At 38.1% G+C, this 22,297-nt stretch overlaps 1 protein-coding gene and 1 pseudogene across 20 annotated transcripts in view; one reads left to right on the forward strand and one right to left on the reverse strand.

Moving 5' to 3' along the window:
• The window catches only part of ARPP21 (cAMP regulated phosphoprotein 21), a 151,607-nt gene that overhangs the window by 114,226 nt on the left and 15,084 nt on the right, over window positions 1-22,297 (reverse strand). The gene's annotated exons all lie outside the window — the stretch shown is intronic.
• Window positions 990-1,108, forward strand: LOC120586812 (uncharacterized; annotated as a pseudogene).

The raw sequence follows: 22,297 nt of genomic DNA on the forward strand, positions 1-22,297 counted from the left end.
GAAGTTCAGAGAACCTCCCACTGGACCTCTACCATAGTCGATGCATATATAGCCAATGTGTTCTCATCTATAGAATGGTAACAGACACCATTTCTAACTGAAAAAGACAATACTATCATTTTTTTATGCCCAAAGCTTACTCTGGGCACAGTCTTGCTGTACTATAAACATCAATAATCTGGCTGAGAGAGTTGGATGTAACAGAGCAGCTGATAAGCAGCTTTGTCCCATCACTGGCCCAGTTTTCTGCATTTTTTATTTTATTTTATTGCAACTAAGGAGAATCTGCAATAGAATCAGCGCCCCAGAGAACAGGACCAATGGCCTTGCTGCCATATTAGAAAATAATCCAAATAATCTGAGAGAGCATTGATAATGGTTTTGGTTTCACTGTGTGACCATTGGGACTAGTCCCAGGATTTTTAAATAGCCTCAGCTTTCATAACCTTATATTTCCTACTTCATCCTATTGAGAGTCTAGGCATGATTTATCCATACACAGAGCACTGTTCATCCACCTCCAGACTGGTGCAAACTTAAAACAAATGTGCAGGTACCTAGAATACCATAGCACTGCAAAGAACCTTGAATCTGGCTTGTGTAGCTGACATTAAAGCAGTGGCTTATACGAGATCCATAATTATAGAGTGAAGAGCTAGGTCAAAAACTTTTTATTTTGACTGGGTGTCAGAGCTTTTTTTAAAAAACATTATAATCCTCTACTGATGGCTTTATTAGCCATCTAGACCAGCCTCACCCAATCTAAGCAAGTAATTCCGAGGATATTGCAAGACAGCCCCACACATTGTTTTTCACTGGGCCACTATCTTCTTTCCTTTCTCGTGAGCCAGCAGACAGCAATTACTGCACAGAAACTGCACAAACATGTCTTCTGGTGATGGTATGTATGTTTCTTTAAAGTCACATGGACACATTTGGGTTTCTAGAAATGACGCTTGATCTTTCTCTTCGAAAATCCGGAAAGCTAAGTCTACGGCCATGCTACCCTGAACAAGCTCGATCCCATTTGATTTCAGAAGCTAAGCAGGGTCGGGCCTGGTTAGTACTTGGATGGGAGACCACCTAGGAAGACGAGGTGCTGTAGGTGTAAAAAATGAAAAAATAAGGGATTGTAAACTGACAAGGTCCTTGCAATCTGTGAGGTCAACCAAGGGTTGCTTCGCCTAAAAAAAAGAAAAGAAAATCCTGAAAGCCCATAAGCCATAATTAACAGAATGACCTACAGCTGTCTGCTAGCTAGATGCCCAGTTTCCTCCTTCCACTTCTAGAACTCATAGTTTGCATCTTTCCAGGGGCCACACAAGAAATCACATTCCTGCATGATTCCCAGATAAAGTGTCCCCAGAGTTTGCAGAAAGGCATCATAATTTTTTAATGTGGAACAATTAGAATCTAAATCAGTGCCAGAAAACATGTAACATTAGAAATGTGTGTCGCCCTAATCTTCAAGCAAAATGCCAGGATTTCAGACATGCGGAATTGCCTTGTCATTCCAAGTGTAACTAAAACAAATTTTTCAGGAACTTAAATAACACTGCTGGCATCTTGTTGATGTTGATTCTGTATAACTTTGCTAAAAACCGAAAATGTTCTTAAAGAGTTAGATCTTCCAGGAATCTCACTGAATTACATACTTATTCTAAATGTTCCCCTCCACATCACTGCACTAGGACCTCCTACGACAAGCAACACTATTTTAGGTATGGAAGGGATGCTCAACTAAAATAATACTTTTGCTCGAGTATTATTATCTCACTGATGCTTGAACGTCTATATTCTAAATTCAGTTCAATTCAGTTCCAACAATATTTTAACATTTCCTCTTGATCTGGACGCCAGAAATATAATTCATTATTTATTTTCAGTTATTATATTGGAGACACCTTGTAATGCAATGAGGATTTATCACGAAATTGGTATTTTCGATTCTGACTTAAAGGATTAAAAATTATTAAAAATCATCACGAAAAGAAAAAGCACTTCAAAAAAATTTATTCAGCATATCTGACATGAAATCTTTTCTCTTTCATTCCTACAAGAAGTGAGAGGAGCATCTGTCATTTCAAAAACAATGAAACTTAACAAACGTGATGCTGTTATAGGTGCTACAGTGGGAGCTCAATGTTTGAGTTATTAAAACCTTTCTTGCAGAAAAGAGGAAAGGAAGAGACATTTGGATGAAATGAATAAAAGGGAAGATGAATTGATAAATTATTATTCTGTCAGATTTTTTGAAATGGCGAAAAAAAATTTGTTTTTTTCCATATGCAAATTAGGGAATTAAGAGGTTTCCATTGCTATGATGTCTTTGTTTTTCTCTTTTGTCAATGGTTAGCATTTGGTGCCATAGCATATGAATATTTCATGCCTTAATGTTGCCTTTTCAGAATTATTATTAGCAATCATTACTAACCTAATCAAGAGGAATCAACGTATAAGTTTAAATGACCTTGGCACTGCTTCCCACCCTGCCCCCAACAGCAGAAGAATGAAAGGTTTTCTGGGGGAGCAAAGGAATTGAAGGGCGAGTTCCAAAATAAAAAGCCAAAATATGGGTCTCAGGGAAGGGTCTATGTCTATAGGAGGTTTGTTTCATTCTCAAAGGGAGAGAGAGAGGCCAAAGAGAGAGATTTAGCAGAAATGGATGTATGCCGCCATGCTAAGTATACTATGTGGAATTTCAAGAGGCACAGGAACAGAAGAAGCTTCTAGTTATGTAAGGTAGCTCTAGGCTATAATTGTGTGTTAACATGTTGATGTAGCTATTTCTAGAGGATTCAACAACCATACCAATCAGAGTTTTTATTGACTATTTACTATGACATGGGTATTTTGGACTGAGTGTTTTGCCTAGATTATTACATTTTATCCTCGTATCTACTGCACCGTTCATTACTAGCCTACAGTGTCGGGAAGATGGCAAACAAGCTGCCTGTTTGTCCTGTTCTTTAGTGTTAAATAAGCTGGCTGTTGCCTCCTTCAATCACTGGATGCCCCGGGTCTTAGTAACGCAATGAGTCATTCTTTTACAGTGCTTAAAATTTGAACCGAGTGGTAAAAATCGTTCTTCTCCCACTATTCCATAAGCTACACAGTGACAGAAATTTTTGCCTGTTTCATTTACCTCTGTACTAAGCCCAGTACCGAGAACATTGCCTGATACATAGTAGGATCCGTTGACTAATAAAAGTGAATAAAAGGAGGCTTCACGCTCTAACTGGATTCTAATCAGTGAGGTCTGGGTAACTTTATTGTGATTCTGCTTTTTCCACCTAAAAGCCAAGGTCTCTAATCACTCAGCTACCTATTAACCAATGTGGCAAGAATTAAAGGAAAAGGCCCCACCGGAGGCTACTAAAACCATGACATGTTTCTGGATATATGGGTAGCAAGAAGGTTTTGGTCTGGCTGAGCTCTGTGGTAATTGGCCTATTCATTCAGAGAGAAAGCCGAAGCTTACTTATGGAGCACCTACTGCTTGGGACACTTGTGGCCTTCTGGATAGGATTCCAAAAAAAGAAAGAGAAGGTGCTATGGATCTAACTAGAGAATTCAAGAGACAAAGCGATTTGAGAACAAAACAGTCAGAGGACTAAAGCATATGGCACAAACAATACAGCGCTGCCTCCCTTAGACTTAAGGTCTGCTTAAAGTCTTCTGCTCTCAAAGGCAAATTTTAAAAGCAATCGTAAGGGAACTAGTAGACATAATTATCAGAAAATAAATAATGGGAAAGACATTTTCCCACTAAAGACAAAAGCATGCTGAACCCCTGAGCTGAAGACACAGGTGCAGAGTTTTTCCGAGTAGGTAATAGCATCGATCGCATGCATGGTTTATTGTAATTAAACTGGCCAGACATCTAGGCCTTACTCACATTTCTAGGCTAAAAAAAAATATATAGAAACAAGGCCTCTCATTCTTCCCAAACTCTATTCCTTTCGGTTATTACATGAAGTTTCTTCCGAGTGCTCACTTTATCAGGACCCTCACTAAGTGTCATTTCATTCCTCAGGATGAAGTACCACCTACTTCAGATACAATGCTGTTCGTATGTGCCACTCTGCCACATCTAGAATGCAGGAGCCTATTCCTCCTGTTTTGCTTTACCCTATTCTCCACACTGCTTAAAGTAGTGCTTACGATGCAAAATTATATATCGACACCCCTGTAAATGCAGTCACGAAAACAAAAAAGCCACTGTGACAAACACATTTGCTGGAGAAGAACGTAAGTTTCGATAAATCATCCCTACCACCCTCAGACTTCCTGAAAGAAGATGCACTTGAAATGTAAGATGAATGAATTCATTCGACAGTGGCATGTTTTTGGATCTAATGGGTAGCAACGTTGTATTGGAATTGTTCCTCACCACAATTAAATCTCTAGAAAGCGTACTTAAATGGTAGCTATACGAGAGAAAGCAACAGCAAAACCACTGCAGGAAGTGTGTGAACACAGTGAGGGAAAGGGTCTGCAGTCAAGGCCTCAAGCGCTAAAGTGGGAAAAAGGGGTATGAGCCTTCAGAGAGGGAACTTATGGAGACTTGGGTAGAGTAAGTATACAGTAAGTAAGAGCTAATATGCAAAACAATGTCTCTCAGCCTTTATTTCTAAGCCATCAAGGGCTTCGCTTGTGTTTGGGTCCTGCTTTAAATATAAGTTTTCTAAAGAAATGTTCCAGATAATGAATATAGGCACCAGACTCCCTGGACAGGGGGTCCTTGGGCCAGTGTAGCTCGGACTTCTGATAGTGCTTATTGCACAGCAGGAATACATCCATACCAGGCTGCTGAAAGGAGATATGGATGCATATCTGGAAGGGAAAGATTTTCAGCAACCTTCCAACACATTGGTGGACTGGAATCTGTGTTTTGCAGTGTCCAGGGCTCGGCCAGAAGGTAATTTCCTACTTAGGACATATGAATTGGTGTGTGCCTGGTTGTGTTGGGCACTACTCCAGGTTTGGGCCATCTGTGACCCTGCTGATTGGACCTCAGATGCCCCGCTTGGAAAGCAACCTGAAGGGAGCATGTGTTTGGTCATCTGAAATAGAGGGGCTGCAGTCTAAAGTTGGCCCGCCTGCTGCCATTCATTGTCAGAATTCCAATCATGTGGCAGTTCTCTACGTCAAAAGACTAGCCAGGCTCGGAGATGTACCCCGCTCTCCTGGCCTTAAGCCTGACCTCTTGGAAAACTCCTTTAAAAAACAAACAAACAAACAACAAACAAAAACTTTCTTGCTTGAAGGAACCGTTGAAGAATTAGTAGTATTCAAGACTATAAGCATTTTGCTGATGAATGCCTTCTGCTTTGATGGACTCTCCTACGTGGCTGCTCTCTGTTCCAATAAGACCCTTTAATTCTGAGAAACCCAGATGGTGGAAAATGGGTGTTTGCTTTTTATAATTCTCCATGTGTTTAAAATATCCATTTTGATAATCTTACAATAATACGAGCTGATGTAAGTTCTGTGAGTTATTAGAGCCTGCTAGAAGAAAGGGATAAAGGTGCTAAAGAAAGGGATAAAGCAGGATAAAGTACGTTTTCAAGTCATTCTATATGAAGGAACTGAAAGAAACTGTCGTTGAAATTCAGGAAACATGTGGCCAGTCTTGACTTAGGTGATAGAAAATATTGGCCTGTGATTCCAGGGCTGAATGGTCCCTTTACTACTGAAAGAAGGCAGTTATTTCATTGTATACAAGAATTTCCGGGAGATTCCTGATAGTGAAGTGGAAGATTTGCAGTCCTTTTATTCATGGGTTCTATAATGCCTAAGCTAAGAGCCTAGGCGGGGCTATTAGCTTTGCACATGTGTGATGTGATTAGAACAAAATAGTCTTGAAGCACACTTCCTCTTCGGAGACTTAAAAAAGAAAAAAGAAAAGAAAAACTGCTGGTGGACCCAGTGCAAATTGACATTGTCAGAAGAAAGACAAGAGGCTAATGCACCCACTTTGATGTCTCTAATGTGCAATCTTGCACTTAAAAATCAAATACAAGTAGCAACCTTGCAACGAAGTAGGACAACCTAATACCTGGGAAACATAAGTGAATGCAGCTGTTAAAAGTTTGCATCCAGGCTACAGATACGGAAATAGTCAGGATGAAATTATCTGGGAAAGAATCAAATTTATTATTTGGTATATCACAAAAATGAAATAGTTGTCAATCTTATATAATGTGCAATAGTCAGCTTTTGAGCTGCTGGCTTACTTGTGATACTTTTAAGATTTTAAACATAAATAAGAAAGGAGAAGTCAATGGTTGCATTCCTAGCACATAGCAAGGCAGTCTTGGCAGTGAAATCTTTTTTGTTGATTATAGTCTCCTTAATAAAAAGTCCAAGGCCTAAACTTGGGGAGAAATTATACAATGAAAAAAAAAAAAACATACTCATAATGATAAATTGGGAATGAAGAAAAGAAGGAAGCAAAGGAGGGAGGGAGGAGGGAAGGAAGGAGGGAAAAAAAGAAGGAAGAGATGAAGGAAGGGAGGGAAGCAGGTCAGCCAGCTCAACTGTAAAACAAAACAAAACAAAACAACAAAAACTGGCAAAATTAACATGTAAAAGTGGAACAAAGGATATTTGGAGAAATTCATGATAAAGACTGCAATAAAATTTAATTTTCACAAATAGATTTAAAACTAGGAAGACAAAAAGAGTCATTCACTCATTATTAGCATCTAAGCAGAGACAGGGTTTATTCATCATTATAGATAAATGGTGTGCTAGGAATAGCATTTCCCTGCGTTTGTTAAAGTACAGTATATAGGAAAATGTGTTCTACACTTCAAACAATTACATATTTTCACTGAAAAAAAGAAAGATGTGTGGAAAGTAAAGAACATGATGAGATCTTGTTGCTTCTCGCAAGTCATGTACACGAAGAAAAGTAATCTATAAGAACCAAAGCATTTTAAGCATGTTAGCATGGATGTCTTTTAGTCTCACAAAGCATTGTTAGTATCCTAATTTAAATATTAAGAATTAAGATATCTGTCTATCTATCTATCTATCTATCTATTTATCATCATCATCATCATCATCACCATCATCATCATCATCATCATCATCTACAGAGAGGGAAAGAGAGGAAAACGTGTATATAATTTGTGTAATCCCAGGTCTTTGAAATTCTCTGTGGTCCAAAACTATCTTTATAATCTGGCAGGTGGTTTATAATTCTGGGCATGCTGGCTCCCTGCTGGAATCTCTGTGGCCTGCCAATTCCTTTAGGGGGCTTAGGCATGCCCACAGATGACAATTCCCATTGGGGGCTTAGGCATGCTCAAAGATGCCAATTCCAGGTCAGGCCACAGTTTTTCTAAACTTCAGAGACTCCAGCAGGAGCGAGGGGAGAACAACACAGGAGCAGAAAACAAGGCTATTCCTTCCCTCTGCTGGTGATCCAAGATGCCAAATTTATGGTGACTGAAAAACCAAAAAGAAATGCTGCCTATCTAAATGCTCCCTGCCTGCTGTATCATTTATGCATGAATTCAGCCAGTCAACTTTTGAAGATTTTTGTTTTAAAAAATTCTCTGATAAGTCAACCTATCTTATGACCCGGCTCTCTCTAGACACGACCTAGTCGAGTGGCCTGGGTTCTGTTGCAGATTTCATGTCTTGACTACATTAATAAAAAATGATTAGGAACTTTAGGAAGCTTTCTCTTAAAAGATATTACAATGCAGCATTTTTACTTTTTTTTTTCAAAAGTTATATATGCAAATTAGGAGTAAATGTATTCTGTTTGTTGATTTTCTTTTCTGCTTAAAACATTACAACTGAAGTTTTTGGGGCAGGTCTCTTAGTGGATTTTGAAAGATAATTGCAGCCTTTTTTGAAATAAACACTGGAGCAAAAATGTTTTCTAGCTGACAATAATAAGCTATTAATATTCACCATGGTCAGTGTAAAGTGTAGTCTCTAACCATCTTAATATAACCTTTCTATAGATACACATTTATTCATTCCCTCTCTCTCTCACATCTGGAATATATATGAAGGATGTAATAAATACCATATTTATTAGAAGTAATTTATACAGCTTTCCCCCCAAAAGGTGTTTAGGCTCCCATTCTTTGCTTTTCTATTTTTAGTAGAGATAATGCTCCTGCAAAAATTAACGCTTCTATATTTAGCACTACTCCTTCCCCAAAACAGATAAAACCAAAGTCAGAGATGATACAGAGATGCTCCAGTCACCGTTAGTGGTACCCAACTGCTGTAATCCTGACATAATGCAGATGCTGTAAACCTGACAAAATGCATGCTCTATTGCTAGCTTCCAAGGTGTATTATTTTGGAGTGCTGCTGTATCAGTATCATTCAAAATTTCATTATAAATTAAGTTTTTATGCATTATAATTTCCCATTTTAGACTAGATTACATTTTCCTTTAATTAACTATAAAGGATCTTACATTGCTTTTTTCTCTTCTTATGATCTAGCCCCTCTCCAAAATGCATTAAGGAGTAAGCAGGGCTGCAAATGAAGCTCAGCTCTCAATAGTCATTACAAAAGAGACTGTCATTTCTTCAGGAAGAATCTGTCAGTTACTTATCTCTCTTTCCCATAAGTTCTTTAAAAATAGGGGTATCCTTATTTTTATTGTACTGAGACACTTGGGGTTCAGTAATGGTTTGATGAAGCACTTACTTAGTGAATTAATGCATACATTTAACAAGTCATGAGATTATGGTGACTAGTTGTAAGGCAAAACCGCCATGGTCTCACTTTCAAACTTGCAATTATTTCCTCATTATATTACCACTGCCATAATTCACACTGGTAAATAAAACTACTTTTACTACAATACAATTTGTGATTTTTACATAAAAATAAAGTTTAATACTAATGTAACAGAGCTAGTTTAAAACAATTCCAATACATCTATTGGCCAATCATTCTGTACCTGACATTATTCTGATTAAAAAATAGAAGATAAAAAGATTAACCCTTAAATGTGCTATTTTAGAGTGGAGACAAATGAGCCACAGAGACATGCAGTATCATAGCCAAGCTTTCACTCTAGGAAAGGGTGGGGCCAGAGTTCAAATTCTGACAGACTGGTCCCAGGATTTTGACTTTAACCACAACACTTGAGCAAGGATAGCAGTCACCACATGCCCGGCAAGAAATAATAAAATTATGCCCAAGTGATGCCAGTGGCAATTCGTGAATTGGAACCACGGCAGATAGCTGCGGGTGTGTGCCCACTCTAGTCTTTCTAAATCTTCTCAAATGTTCCTATTTTACTTTTATAATCAGAAAAAGTAAACTTAGAGATCAAAAAATAATGAATGAATTAAAATGGGCTATTTGCGGTATTAACTGCCCTGTGAAGTTGCAATGTAATTACCCATTTAATCGGAAAATACTGAAAGTAAAGATAAGACAAAGGATTGCTAATAAAACCAAAAGTAAAGAATGAGGAGATTTAATCAAATGTGCAATACAGGAGTTAAGTCTAAGAAAAGGCATGTTTTAAATAAATGCCAAAGATAAAACAAAAGAAAGATATCTATACACAAACCAAATTATGTAACAAAATTTAAAAAAACTATTTTAATAATGTCACAACAATCTTGAGACAAGTTTTATAAACATTTACATTATCATAAAATATGTTTTGTGTTTGAAATAAATATCAAAACCAAAATGACTCAAAGTATTAAAAACAAAGTCAAGAACAATTACGAGTCAGAATGGGCTAAAATTTCTTAAGAATTCAAGGATATATTTATATGGAGCCACTGACTTGAATTTTGTGTTTTAAGATTATTTCTCTCTGTAAGGAATCAACCAAAAAGTTTCAGGGAAAATTTACAGTCTATGGGAAGGCCCTATAACTTCATTAAAAGAAATTTGATTCCCTTTTGCTTGGCAGGTTTGGATTTAGGGAAGGGTGCATAGGCGATGTCTATAATCATTTACAGCATTCATCATATATACTATCTATTAATCCCTTTGACTGAGAAGCCTCCACATAGGTTTGTCACTTTCAAACAGCTCCTACCTGCAAACACTGTTCTTTGAGGGGCAGGTTGGAGTTAAGGTTCTGAGCAGATGGGCAAGGGCCACTTGAGCTGTTATACACTGTGAGTGATAATCTGGGTATTTTTAAAACCACGACAACACACGTCATCATTATTTTTCCTTTCATAAGGAACAGGATAACTTGGATATCTTTCCATTTGTTCCACACACTCTTAATAAGCACCTTGGTAGGAAGAGGGGTACAAAGATGACTAGAGTACCACCCAACTCAGTAAGAAGACCCAGACTTGAGGGGGAAACTGTATTAATTGTTTAAACAATCTAGTGGAGTCATTAAATTTGCTTCTCATCAACAGAAGTGCTTTTGTGCAGGAGGACAGACTCATGAACTCATGCTGTTTACCCAGAGAATTTTTTTATTTGTTTTTCTAACATAGGGAATAACAGAATCCTGAATATTTCAAATGATCTCTTACCTCCAAATGGATATATTTACATTAGATGAAACAAATCTGCGGTAAACGTTTTAAAAGACCTATTAACTATAGCTATGTAGAAATAAATATATAGATGGGTATATATCTAAGTACATATTTTGATTGTGTAGTTTTTAGAGGGCCTATGTATAGCATTTTGCCCAGAATTTTCCACTTACTTTAACTTCTTTACTTCTCAAAAAAACAAGCTGTCATAATCTGATCTGAGAAATGTATGGTCTTCAGTTAGCATATTAAACAAACAAAAGCTTAGACCAAAAGCAATAATGATGTCCAGAATCATATACCTATCATCATAAAGGCCACACAACAACTAGGACTCAGTTCTTACTGCTCCTAGTCAAATATCCTTTCCAAGCTGTTTTTGTGCATATGTAGAAAGACACAAATATAAACCAAAACAAATTTATGTTAAATACATACATTCTGAGTTAGGATGGTACCCTCAGCTGGAAGATCTGCAATCCACTGACCTCTAAAGAGTGAAAATCCTTTGCTTTTTTCACTGACCTAAATGTTTTCATGTAATTTGAATGTCAAAAAAGTGTCACTTAAATTGGGCCACACACACACACACACACACACACATACACACACACACACACAATAGCAGGTGGGTTAAGTCACTCAGAATATGCAAGAGATACTCCTCTCAGGCCCCTCCCCAAATGCCAGATCAGGCCACATTGCAGCCTGGAGTTGGTTCCAGCTCAGAGAACAGAGTAGCAGCTGCTGGGAGTTGGCGGCTGCTCAAGTCTCAGCTGTATTCTTGGCCTCCTGCCTCTTCAGGCACTTACTAGGGGCATGTGACCAAGGAAACAGCTGAGCCCCCACCTCAAAGAGGAAATGCAACCGCCACAACCCCCACCACCACCTGCTCTGGGGCCAAACAACCAACAAATTCCTGCTTGAGTTGCAGGGGTAAAGTGGACTGCTGATTCACTGCGGGGCGTGCCAGGACCGTTCTGCTCAGGACAGAGCCCCGCCGAGACCTCGTCTAACAGAGCGGGGATGACATCCCGAATGCTTTGGCGGTGACCCACTGGGGGACTCAAACTTGCAAAAGACTCAGAAATGGTTTGGATGTTGAAGTCACAGGGAGGGTTCTAATAAGATCCCCAACATTGCTTTAGCTAGTCTTTGTAGAATTCCCTAAGATATTCTTTTCCTAAACAGAAATTTTGACTGTAGTTTTATAGTAGGCTGAAGAACAGCTGAGAACACAGGAGGTGGGCAGATCACTTCCACGTTCAGCAATTTCTAGGAGGTCCCTTGACACAGCATCATCACAAAAATGAAGTCAATGTCCTGAAACTTTCTTGGCCTGTGACTCGCGGTGTGGCCTTCCTGGGTGCCATGGAACATGGAGATAGCCTCGGACATCAGCGTTTGAACATTCCAGGTTCAAATACAATGTCCACAGCCGAGCCTGGAAGCCAGGACAGTGGAAATGTGAGTGGATGGCCGGGCACTGTTCCACAGGTCCCCGGGGGCAGAAATGCCCATTTCCAGAACGAGAGCCCTGACAGCTCCTACCATGCTCACGTCAGCACTATTAAGAGACGTTCTTGATTTTGGACATTGTGAAATCTCACCCTACTCTGAGGACACACACGTCTGGATCTGTATTAGATCAACACGGGAGGCCATGTTTTATGCTATTAAAACTTTCTCTGAAAGAAGGGGAGAATGTTGACACTCTATGATGTGTACATGGGAGTTTGTGACTCAACTATCTCTATTGTGTGCAGGTTTTGAAAATTTCCATGATAAAAAGATTAATGTATAACTTTTTCTCTGGGATTAAATAATCTTCAGATACCAATACTATGCACCAAAACTGGACTTCAGTCTAGAATGGTAGACACACGGGTCTGTAGGTGATTGATTATTATTTCCGGGGAGAATGTGAGAAGTGTGACAATTCCTTAGAGACCACAGTTTTGAAAAGCTGACCCATGTCTAGTTAAGGCTTCTCTGCCTCGAAGTGATGCACAACAATTTTCATTCAACCGAAGCGGGCATTAAGATACATATGCTCTAGGGCATCATGGTGTTATTTTACCATTCTGGTCACTTTGGTGGTAGACACAGATCCCTCTTCAAGGAAGGACTGTTGTCTCTCAAAGGATGATCTCAGCTATAGGGAGCTGGGTCTCCAGTGCAGCACCCTTTCCTAGGGCAGTCCACATCCAATAACCAATGGAGGTAGGAGCGTAAGGTCTGGCCATCTCAACATTAGCGAGACACTCTGAAGATGATTCTAGGTGCAGAGTGCTCCACAGAGCTGGCCAAGGATGTTTTCATCCTTTAACCTGAACTGCAGCTGGCCTTCTCCCTCTATCCGCTCCTATTCCTTTCTCTGCCCTCCATGGTGTTGGTGCCAAGAACGTTTCTTAGTAAACATCCTGCATACTAAACCCCATCTTAGAATCTGTTTCCTGGAACCCTGCCTGAGACATCTCAGGACATCCCTTTGGAAGGTTGAAATCTCATTGTGTTAGTAATAAAACCCAGGATAAGAGTCACTGCTTGGTTTAAAACTCTTGTTAGCTCTTCTAGATCACATTCTGTAACCCCTGACACCTCATTACCAATCCAAATCTTGTAATATTTACAAAAGTATTAAAACTTGTACATTCAGTATGCACTTGCATGCCATTCTACATTTCTGAGTTAGTAGATCTTATGAGACCACATATTAAATCTGGTCGATTAAAAAAAATCTACGACTCTTCTCAAAGTTGTGAATTCTCACCTATACATGAAATGTGATCCTATTTTTTTTTTACCTCCAAATTAAGTTACATAGTCCTCTAACCTCAGGTTGAATGTATGTCTACTTATAAGACCTCTAGAAGTTAGGTCCCCAAATATAATTTCGAAATCAGCAGCAGCTAACACCATGCCTGATACAGAATAGACATTCAGGATATCAGGATAACATATTACTTAATGCCTATAAAATGTTAAGCAGCTTATACAAATTATCTCATTTACTCTTTCACAATCACTAATAGTTAACGGTTACTCTTTCCATTATACAGATGGGATAACTGGGACTCAGTGGGGCCAAGAAACCTGACCAAGATGATGCAAGTTAAAAGGCACCAACTATACCTCACTTTCACCCCAGGAAATATGCTCTTTTGGGGGAATAGGCAGGACAGAATAAAGTTCATTAGAAGTGAACACTATTTTTTAAATTTTAGAGCTGGCCATAGGAAATTTCTAAGTCTCCTGATTTCTCTGTGTTATGCCATGCAGAGCACATGCATTAGTACTTCAAAGATTCTAATAAAGGAGCAGCCTAAACAATTATAATAGCAGCTAACACTTATACTGTGCCCCTATATGCTGAGCAGTATTCCAGAAGCTTTAGCAGTAAGGACTCTCAGAGTCACTTTTTCTCTTTCCTTCTTTATGTTCCATCGTTCGCCATTTCTCGCTATGGTTGGGCCTGGGGAAGGTGATGTTTCAACAGCATGAATCATTATCCTCATGAACACAGCTCAATTACTGATTTTCCTACTATGACAATGAATCAATAAGAGAATATTAAATTGTATTCAGTATTTGATGTTTTACAAGCCTGAGAAGATTTGTATTTAAATTGGTCAAAGTAAAAAAAAAAAAAGTTTGGTCTCTTGGAGGATCTGGTTTTAATTGTCCAGACAATCTGTGTGTGAGTGATCATGTGTAATCAGGCCTTGTTAATGCCAATGGAGTCGATAAACAATTATTTACTCGGCTCCTACTAGGTGCAAGGCATTCTGCTAGGAATCGTGAGAGGCACAAAGATAGATATGGTCCAGCATCTGCCTTCAAACAATTTACAATCTGCTAAAAATGAGGAGTTACTCAACTTAGCTTTCCAAGAATTTATCTTCTCTGTTTTTCAGTACATATGCTAAATACTGAATTCCAAATGAATCCTTATAGGGTAGTTTACCAGTTTGCAAGGGAAAAAGTTTGATTAGATAATTCATGATTCAAAGAAAACCACCTCTCATCCAATAAGATGAAGAGAGTGATATCCTTCAAATGGGAAAAAAAAAAACCAAAAACAGTTACTCAAAGTCCTCAGTCAAGAGTTAATAATTCTGTTTGAGTCTGACAATTACCCATCAAGAAGTGAACTTTAAAAATGAAATTTTTCATTATCTTAACCTGTAGTTACACACCCTGAAGAGTTGGGAGCAATCTTCCTCTCACCCTCCCTGAGAACCCAAGTATGGCTCTCTCTTTCCAGACATCACTCCAGGGATGAGACAGCAGGGATCAGAAAGCAAGGCACATGCTATAGCCAGTGGCAAGGATGGTTTGAAGAGGCAAAGGGGCAAGGTTATAGTGGGGATGTGCATTTAGGGTGTGCGTGCAGGGGAAGGCCATGGAGGCAGAGTTCAGTCTGTTCTGGTCCAGAAGAATCGGACCAGAGTCAGAAGCTGATTCCAAGAACAAGCCGTCCTCTGGGGGCTGGGCCCACCATTCACTTACAGATGGCACCTCGTTCATTGTTCAGCGTATACACCGGTCCCCTGTGTTCCCCTGGAGGAATTAAAAAGAACTATTTAATTGTAAACATTTAAAAGAATCTTCAGTAATTTAAAAGGAGTGCTTTACGATTATTTATTAAACCACCTCTTGCACCGAATCCCGTCAAAAAGAAAAAAAATATATCAAGGTTCATAACCTGAGAATCCCTCAGAAAGATTGCCAGAAGACTTGTCAGGGCTAGAACACTGATCTGGCCCTTGGCAATGTATCTCATGCTCTCCCTATGCCAGCAGATGGTGCAATGCACACCTGTGACACTTGTCACAAAACAGTTCTCTGATGTTTTTATTACAAGAACTTACATGAATCTTTACGCATGCAGGCGTCATCCTGGACTCATGTGTTTCTTGACTAAGCTTCTCCTGAATAGTGTAGTGCTTTTGGTATAAAGCAGGAAGTCCCGAGGTCAAATAGGACCACACCCTAGCCACCTCCATTCTCCAAAGGATTCTTCCTTTGGAAAAACTCCCTTTACAATATGTGAGGGATCACTGTTTTAAACCTATATATTAGCCAACGAGATGAGATTCAGAAGTCACATCTTCCCTAACAAATCCCCGGTATCTCTCCACTCCCCGTGGTCTATTCCTCTATCAGGCTACACATCTCACTCAGTTCAGCACTTATCAGAGTCCTGAAGTTATCTGAGAATCAGGCTTTAAGTTCCCCAATGACAGGGACTATGCCTTGCTTATCTCTGGGTCTCTAGCAACCACCAGGAACATAATAGGAAGTTACTAAATGTTTCTAAAAAGGTAAATGTCTTCCATGAATGTCTTCTAATCATGTTAATCAGGAAAAGTGTACCAATTTTTCAATTATTTAAATATTAACTGTTCATATTATGTTAATACTACCATATTTTAAAACTTGTCTTTAAGGCTTGTGCCTTAAAAAAATTACTGACCTTGTACATTGTGGCTCTATAAATAATACACCTCAGATCAGCAAACATTTTCCAGGAGTACACTGACCATCTTATTCAAGAAGTCCCTCTTCTGGGAAAACAAGATATAGTTCAATAACGATTCACACTCGTGATTTCCAAAATAATTTATCTGACTCACCAATAAGTCCTGATTGAGGGACTAAATGTCATTATTATCTTGAAAGGGTACTAATTGGCATTTATCCAGTGGAAAGACTGATGTATTTTGGTCATTGTATTAAGAACACACATAGCTAAAGATAAAAAATACACAGTAATGCCAAGTGCGCTCCCTTCTACAAGTCCTAGGAGAGAAGATAGAATCATAAGTAAAATTTATATGTAGATCAATGTGCTTCAAACTTTAGGTTATGAGCTGTTAGTAAATTCATGAAGTCAAATCATTGCTGGTAACTTGAATTTTTAAAATGAAATCAACAGAATACAGATCGAAGTAGAATGGATGGAGTGGAATTAAATAAAATAGGGTAGATAAAAATCAGAGTATGTTGCCCTTGGTCAGGCTATGCCTTATTCTGTGAAATTTTATTTCATATATGTGTGTGCAAGTGTTTGTGGGGTGTGTCGATGCACATGTATGTATGTATGTAAAAAGGTATTTTAAAAAATAGATCTGTGTCACAAAAGTTGCTGGAATAGATTGCTTGATTTTTTCATGACTGAAGAATAATTCGAAAGCTATATGTAACTCATGTCTTGATTACCAGTCAGTGAGAGAAAAATAAGAGCCGTGACAGGGTTCCTGCTGTGAAATCCAAACATTATTTATGAGATTCAAAGACCTTATCATTTAAATTTGAGGATTGATGCCTCTGATGAAGATAGAGCATCTTAGTTAAAACAAACAAATGATTATCTTGGACAACAGTGTAAACAAGACCCTAATTCATGAAGCTGCTAATTGCTCTTCCCAGCTGCAGGAGATTGTCCTGTATTCCGTCTCGGCTCTCGCCATGCATATTGTGTGCAACATTTGTACACTTTCTCTTGAAATTCAGCCCAATGCAGTCCAGCCATACACACCAGAGCCTGGGGCCAAAGAGGGGTCAGTTCAGAAAGAACCTATCTAAAAGGCAGCTACTTAAAGCTATCAACTGCTGCATTTTATATACATATATTAACCTCTAAGATGTGCTGGAAATTAAACTCATATTTATACTACTTTATTTCCTCACAAAACTTACTGACATGTCACTAGGAGAAGAAACTTGGGAGAATCCTTTGTAGCCAAAGGAAACTTACACTTCATATTAGTGGTTTTTTTTTTTTTTAAGTAAATCACAAAATTGGTATTCAGGTAATGATAATCACAAATTCCCATAGTTGTCATATTTAATTAAAATTAAACACAGATACATTAATCCACACTATAAAAATAATAGCTCTCGTTTTCGTGTATCATATTATGTGCCAAATGCCACAAGGAACACTTTTCATATAGTGTTTTTAATACTCCTACCACTAATGTCATTCACACATATTAAGGAAGGAAGGAAGGGAGGGGAGGGGGAGGAGAGAGAGGAGGGGAGGGAGGTGGGAAGGAGAAGGAGGAGGAGAGAGAAAGAGAGAGAAAGAGAGAGAGAGAGAGAGAGAGAGGAGAGAGAGAGGAGAGAGAGAAAGAGAGAGAGAGAGAGAAAGAAAGAAAGAAAAGAAAGAAAGAAAGAAAGAAAGAAAGAAAGAAAGAAAGAAAGAAAGAAAGAAAGAAAGAGAAAGAAAATTTCTGTGAGAACATCATCAGAGTCTAACTGGCTAGTACTGAACCTAAGGAAAACCTCTCTATGTCTAAGATTTGGATTGGATTCTTGTTCTCCCCTGTCTGTTCTACAAGCTGAATCAGAAAAAGAGTTAGGAGCAGTGAACTTCTCTACATTCCCTGGTAAAGTCCTTCTCTGCTCATCCAAAGTGGTTGGAAAACCAGACTCTCTAAGGTGGGCAGAAGGCTTCTTAAAGAAGCTTCTATTCTGACCAGGCAGCGCTCAGTCCTGACCCACAGGAGACCAAGTGCTGTAAGGTCTAAGCATCCATAAGACATAAAACACCATGTTGTGGCACTTGAAAACATGTATGCAGCTCCAAGAGCACCCCGCTGTGTCAGGTATCACCAAGCTTTCAGCTACCACTTCCCTCTGCTCACATCTGCAATTCTACCCACACTAGGAGATTCAGTGGCATTTTCTGTGATGTTTCAAACACTAGAATCTGTACGTACTGTCCAGTTGGTGTAATAAGGTTAGCTCCGCACAAGAGTTTATGAATTGTCCCAGGGTTAAGGAGTAGGGGTGGGGGGATCATGTGTAAACTGAAACGTACCATAAACAAAAATATCAGTCTGTTATAAAAGAAAAAAATATAGGCAAAAACAAAACACACAATGGGATATAATTGTTAACTGCTTGGACTTCGAAGTTAGAGGTCCAAGGCTCGAAGCCTGATTTCACCACTGACTTTGAGCATCTCTGTGCCTCAGGTTTCCTATCTGAAATAGAAATAATAAGATCCCTGACCTCACAGATGTTTGTGAGGATTGGACAAGTTCGTATATATAAAGCACTTAGCAGAGTACTCTGCATATAGCATTATATCTATATCTATATCTATATCTATATCTATATCTATATCATCTATATCTATATCTATCTATCTATCTATCTATCTATCTATCTATCTAATCTATCTATCTATCATCTATATCTAAATATGCATCCCTTCAACAGATATCTACTGATATTACTTGTTTAGAGATCTAGGATTAAACTGCCTACATATCTGGACACCCAGACCTTCTGGACACTTCTAGAGACATTAGTTTTCAAAAGTTATAGCTGCTTCAAAATGGAATTGGCTTCCTTCCAAAGACCTGCGAGAACCATCACGAGACTGTTCACGCTGGGAGTGGATGGCGATGTCTGAGGGCTAATGCATATGTGGGAGGTATGTGGATGGCAGCTCCAGAGTTGTCAATCTTTTTCAGCTAGTATAAATGAGAAGAACAAACCTTCCCTTTGGCACTGAGCTGACTATCTCTGAAAAAAGCAACAAAGCTTACAGAGGAGGATTCTAAGAAAAAGGACAAATGAGGAAATGGGAGAGGGAAAATCTAGGAGCCACAGGTAAGGACTATGCCAGGCAGGTTTTTCTGTTTTCTAAATTTTTGCTAGAATCCTTGACCTTAGGGGCATTTATGAAGAAATCTTCTCATGGGGATGATTTTTTTTCCCTTTTGCTTGAGATAAAGCATTCTTATTTATCTAAATAAATGGATATTTTTACCTCACGTAATTGTGCAAATCCAGTTACTTGGTATAACTAAAAGATAGTATTATTCTGATTTAAAACATTTTAATTATCATATTTTTATGGTATTTACATGAATCATAAGATTATCATGTGGTAAATTTGGCTTGTTGGGGATGGGGAGCTGTAGAGTTCTATGAATTAACACAGGTATAAATGTGTATAACCACCACAACACTCAGGCTACAGAACAGTTCTATCACCCCCAAAAGCTAACTTATGTCACCCCTTTACAATCAAACCCCCCCTTTGACAGATCTCCTGGCAATCACTAATCTGTCCTCCTATGTCACTTTAGTTTTATCATTTTGAGATGTTATATAAATGGGATCATACAGTCTGTGATGTTCTCAGATTATCTTCCTTCACTCAGTGTAATGTCCTCGAGACCCATCCAAGTTGTTGCATGTATTAATAGTTGGATCCTTTTCATTGTTGACTAATATTCCATTGTATAGATGCACCGTTATTTATCCAGTCATCTTTTGAAGGACATTTAGTTTCTTTCCTGTTTAGGGCAATTATAAATAAAACTTATGAACGATTGTCTATACTTTTTTGTACTTATTTTTAGCGCTCACCTGTAATGTTCATCAGTTTTTAACTATACATTTTTCTTGACCCTTAGAATAACCAATCTTGTGGATTACGAATTATTCTGTCTCCATGGATTTCAGAATCCTACACTGGAAACTCTTAGAACAACACTACCTCAGGAAAAACTTGCAGACTCCTGTAATCATCCAAAACAGAGGCTCCTAACTCTTTCTGTCTAGTGAAATTTGCAATTCTCACCTCTTTTTTTAAGATGCTATGTTTTAAAAATAATTTTTACTTAAATTAAAATTTACCCTGAGGTTTGTTTTTGAAAATTTACAGTAGTCTTTTAAAATTTCAGATTATGAAACATCAATCATGCAAATTCTACATTCTGACAAGGAGTTTTACATTTTAGACCCATGGTTCTCAAATTGTAGTCCCTGCACCAGCAGCATCAGCATCACCTAGAAACTTGTTAGGAATGCAAATACTTGCACCTCATCCCAGATTCACTGAGTCAGAAACTGTGGTGGCTCAGTCCAGCAATCTGTATTAGAATAAACTCTCCAGGTGATTTCTGATGCATATGCAGATTTAAGAACCAATGGTTTAGGGCCCTCTTGTGTAGCACAGAAGATAGAATGCTATAATGTGAAACTTCCCTTTGAGATGACTCACTCACTGATTCACTCACTCACTCACTCACTCACACTTACTTCCTTCTATAATAGGATTCACTTAAGGAATAGGATTGCTCATTTGTGTTAAATGATGGGCCCTAGATCATTCACTGACATTTGTAAGACAGATAGGATAGATCATTTTGATCGCTGGAGCAAAGCTATGGAATCAAAACCTGAAGTGTACAGAAATCTCTAATTCCTCACTGGAAACAATAAATTCCCCATTCTACCCTCTATGTCCATCTTGCCATTTTATCAATACTGATGGATACAGAACAGGTGTAAATGCAAGTTTCCTTTCTTCATTGACTCTGTTCTGGAACCCTGTCCTGAATGGGATATTGTTAATTAGCAGTGAAATAAATGAATTCAGAAACAACATGAAATAGAAAAACAGCTAGCGTAGTCACCCCATCGCTGATCTCACAATAGCAGGGATTATTCTTTTTATAATATAACCAGGTCATGAAGTTATAGGTATAGTATACGTATATTATACATATAATATATGTGTGTATGCGTATATGCATTTATAAATATATATGAATATATACACATATATTTATCAAAGAATAGGCATACTATATTCTCAAAAATAAAATTATACGTAATCCCATTTATCCAAGAAAACTCATCTAATTCATATGATGAATTAGACAAGTTAAAAAAAGTTAGAGCAATATGTTCTCTGTATATAATATAAAATATATTGATATCAAATAAATCCTTATATTTACCTACAAACAGTATTGCTAAGATTTTCTGTTTCTACAGGTTAGCTAAATGGGGAAACAAGATTATTTTGGTTGTTTGATTTCTTCAGGTCACAAAATAGGATTTAAACATTGAATTAGCATAGTCCCTAAATTTCCCTGTCCAAATATAACAAATAATTGATAAAGTAGGCTTATTATCCTACTTATGCTTAACTTTTGTTTCAGGTTAGGGCTGAAATTTCTGTTAACCTCACCACATCCTTTCTCTGAGAAACTGACTTTCTGAGGGTAGAAGAAGAAAAAGGACACTTTGATCCTGTACATCTGTCAAAAGCAACCGTCACCCTTTGTGCCAAACACATGGAAAGCATAGGCCAAGAAGGAGTGCACGTGGGCTCCAGGTGTCTGGGGTTTCCTTGGTAGAAAATAAATTGAGGACAAACAATCTATGAAGAAAGCTCACACTGGCTCACTGAAAGTCAAGCTTCCCAGAAGAAAATTTCAGAGTAAACAGTAAAAACTGATAATTTCATCCTCAATATCAGTAAATTGCATAAATATGTGTTGGCATGTGGGCCAAAAATAGATTTATCTACCTGTCATTAGTTTTTCTCTGTGGGACAGAAGGCAGAGTACAAATAAATAGTGTAGTACTTTCCCCCACCTTGACAGAGGGCTAGCTTAGAATACATATTTCAGGAGCAAGGCAATATGCGTTAACTATAAACAATAACAAAAGAGTACCATTAAACATCACTTTGAAAGCCTAAACCTTGTGAACATTAGAAAAAAAAAAATGGAAAGGCAATTTTTCTTTAAATTCTACTCATCGTTTAATAAATATCTTCGAAATCATTTTTTTCATTTATTTACTCAAAATTTCTTTATATTCTTATTTTCCCTTAGTCACTTAGCCTTGGGTATCTATTTATACTTTAAGTGTGAACCATTGGGTCCCTGAAGTCAATAGCATTGCTTCTAAGTGACTAAGTTGGGCACTGAATAAAGATAAGGGTTTAGATGCATTGTAGT

The sequence above is a fragment of the Pteropus medius genome, unplaced genomic scaffold, assembly GCF_902729225.1.
Source record: "Pteropus medius unplaced genomic scaffold, Ma_sr-lr_union100, whole genome shotgun sequence".
NCBI classification, from domain to species: domain Eukaryota; kingdom Metazoa; phylum Chordata; class Mammalia; order Chiroptera; family Pteropodidae; genus Pteropus; species Pteropus medius.